The following is a 3,516-nucleotide window of genomic DNA, read 5'->3' on the forward strand; positions in this document are numbered from 1 at the left end:
TTTTAACTGCAGCAAGCTCTATTTGTATGGTTAGAAACCGTGGTAATAGGTGCCATCACGAAAAGATATAATTGTGATTTGTACAACCGCAAGTAAAGGTCTATTTGTACAACTGCGGTGATTCATCCACAGCAAGATGCTTTTTCCGTACGAATGAAAAGGACGTTAACAGTTCATATATCATTGTGGTTCCACAATATACTTTTATCATGCAAAGGAAAATCATAGTGATAATTTAGCTATTATCATGATTTTTCAACTCTAGTAATAGATATTTTTATTCTTAGGACAACCATACTAATAATTTATCTATTATGATAATTATTCAACTACATACTTTTACCTGCAAAGACAACCCCAATAATAGTTTAGCTATTACTATAATTATTTGACTACAGTAATAGGTACCTTTAGCCTGTAAATGACAACCATAGTAGTAGCTTAGTTATTATTGTGATTATTTAATTATAATAATAAATATTTTTATCATGAAGAGGATAATCACAGTAATAATTTATATATTTCTGCTATTATTCTAGTACATAAATAGATACATTTATCCAATGAAAGACAACTCTAATAGTACACAGATTACTGTGATATGCAAACCATAATAGTAGCTCACAATTCAAAAAATGGAACACAACATTCTTTCATTAATCATATCAATTTATAAAAAAAAAATCATAGTATTAGTATTCAAGTACATCCAATGTCATATACAGGTGCAAATAAAGAACTTTTTTTTTTAAGTTTTGAGTAGCACAATATCAAAAGAAATTACAAAACAATTCCTGCTAGTGCTTCTCTCAAAGTTAGATGGTTGCGTGGAGCAAATAATAAAAATTAGATATATAAATATAAATATGAAATCATATGATAAAAAAAGTTTTTAAATTTTACCTATATTATCTTCAAGTTCTATTGCTTCCGTTTCTTCCTGAAAATTCAACATGACTTATTTATCAACATGCAGGAAAACAGCTATCAAGAAGAAAATTGAAATAGTTCTAAGGATTAACACTTCATCAAAAACAGCTGCTGCCCCAACAGGAGCAGGCAAAGCTTCCTGAATTTGTTTCATTTCCTGTGTCTGCTCATTGATTTCGTCCATTGTCTTGTGCATATCATCAATATTACTGTAACAGAAAGCAAAGCAGAATCAATTAGTAACATATCTCTTCTAAAAGGTAACAAATAAGAATTACAAGCTTCAGCGCAGAGCAGGACAAGGAATGAACAAATCGAACATGATTCACGATTTGGACATTCCATCATACAGCATGTCTGCAAGCTCAATAGGTGATTGTTCAAGTATTAAATTGTTATGTGCAAGCCTAACAGCACAGATAAGACATGCTCCTATCTACCAAAGCAATAATGAATGAGACAAAAGTCCAGAATAAAACCATATTGAATGTCTAGTTGAACTTAAAAATGATCTACTCACCTATCTTTCAGTATAGCCTTCGTAGCTGCTGTTCCAGTTCTTAATGCATCAACAGTCTCTGTTGTAGATTTTGCAACTTCCAATAATATAATCTGAGAAATAACCAAACCCCAAAATTAACTACTTGATTCTGAGGCACATCCTCAGTGAATACCATCTTTAACTAAAAGAAACCTGATCATGAATCTGCAATTGGTAGTTCCCAAGCCTGTCAACTTCTTGCTCATGAAGTCTTCAAGCATTGTATAGCAGCTGCAATTGGTATAAGATAAAATAAACTCAAATTTACAAAAAAAGGCAATATCAACATATCCTAATATTTTAATCTTGATAACCAACAGTGAAACAAGGATTGATCCCAAGATGTGTTTGGTAAACAACTAACGACAGCCATCCTTTGCACCCTGGGTTTCTCAGACGCAGAAGACACAGAAATAGCCATCAGATTGCACTTGCATAACAGATATGAATGAGTTTCTATAGAAAAAGAAAAAAACATGTTACATATATCATATCCTTATGGGACCTGTGAGACAATTTTTTTCTCTTAGAAACATTTATGACATAGTTTTGGTATCATGAAAAGCCATATGTAGATAGAACATTCGACCAACTAACACCATCAGCATCATAAATGCTCACCTCTCTTGTTGTTTGCTCTGGTGAACTCCTTAGCTTTCTCAACCTCAGCAGCCATCTTCTTCCTAAGAAATTGCTCCCTTTTCTCTGGCATTTCTGAGTTTCTGAATTATATAAAACACCAAGGGATGAAGTATCAGTGTGCTATATACAGTCATTACTTTATATGTTGCATTAAATAACCAGATGTGCACCATTCTAATATGACAACATTCTTGGTGTCATCAAATGTATAAATCAGTAAGTGCAACAAAGTTGAAAACACAAGAAGATAACTTTGTTACGAGTCTCATATATAAATCTGTAAATTTAAAAAAGTTGAGAACACAAATGATGGAACTTCTATAATACAAAAAACCATCCTCTGATCGGCAGATGTAAAAGTACATGAGAACATAGAATTCCTTATTACATATGAGATCTTCCTTCACATATCACAACTCAAAATCGAAAAAAGGAAACCAGAATTACCTCATGGAGTTCTTCCATCATAGCCAAGGTATTTGAATGCTCCTTGCGCTTTCAGCAATGGGTTCTTGGGTTCGCACCATCACCTCCCCCTTCAGGAAGGCTTGCACCCTCATCAACCCACCCGAATCCCCAACCAGGTAAAGTGTGCTTGCTCTCCTTGTTTGTCTCCTGTTTTCTTACTCTCATGGCGCAGTGGCATCGCCTAACAAAAGCCACACCTACCTGGTTGCAACAGCACATGGTCGCAACCCAATGGCTCTCCACGGCGATGTGACCGCCGCCCAGGACCTGCAGCACATGTGCTGCTGCAACCCAATGGTTCTTCGCGGCAAGGTGATCGCCGCCCAGGACCTTCAGCAGCACATGATCGCAACCCAATGGCTCTCCACGGCGGTGTGACCGCCGCCCAGGACCTGCAGCACATGTGCTGCTGTAATCCAATGGCTCTTCACGGCAAGGTGATCGCCGCCCAGGACCTGCGCTCACGGGGCACGTCTTGGTTGGGGTTGGAGCACAAGAGCAGGAGGGGTGGAGGACATGGGCGTGGGGGAATGACGGCGAGAATCGACAGCCGTCGTGAGGGAACGACGTCAACTATAGGAGGCAGGGGAGGTGGCAGGATAGGAAACAGGGAAGGCTCTGAGTGAACGGTGGTGGGAAACCGACGCGAAGCCGTCGACGACAGGGGAGAGGGCGCAGAGAGGAAACAGGGAAAGGGTGGCCAAAATAATCCCCGACGGCAGCGAATCCGTCGACGGCAGCAAATCCGCCAACAGCAGCGAGCGGACTAGGAGATCGTGGATTGGGAGCGGATTGTGAGACAGCCGACGGAAAAAAAATCGTAAAAAATGGACTAACTGCTGTTGTCATTATGAACTCAAATTGCTGAAGAAGAATCAAATGTTGAAGTGATCCGCACCGTTTTGGAGAGTGTAGTGGCCGTCTCACTAGTATCC

The 3,516-nt window shown here is 38.7% G+C and overlaps 1 pseudogene; it reads right to left on the bottom strand.

The window, feature by feature from the left end:
* Positions 1-686: 686 nt before the first annotated feature.
* Positions 687-3,516, bottom strand: LOC108951863 (vacuolar protein sorting-associated protein 32 homolog 2-like; annotated as a pseudogene).

Source organism: Musa acuminata, chromosome BXJ1-8, assembly GCF_036884655.1.
Source record: "Musa acuminata AAA Group cultivar baxijiao chromosome BXJ1-8, Cavendish_Baxijiao_AAA, whole genome shotgun sequence".
NCBI classification, from domain to species: domain Eukaryota; kingdom Viridiplantae; phylum Streptophyta; class Magnoliopsida; order Zingiberales; family Musaceae; genus Musa; species Musa acuminata.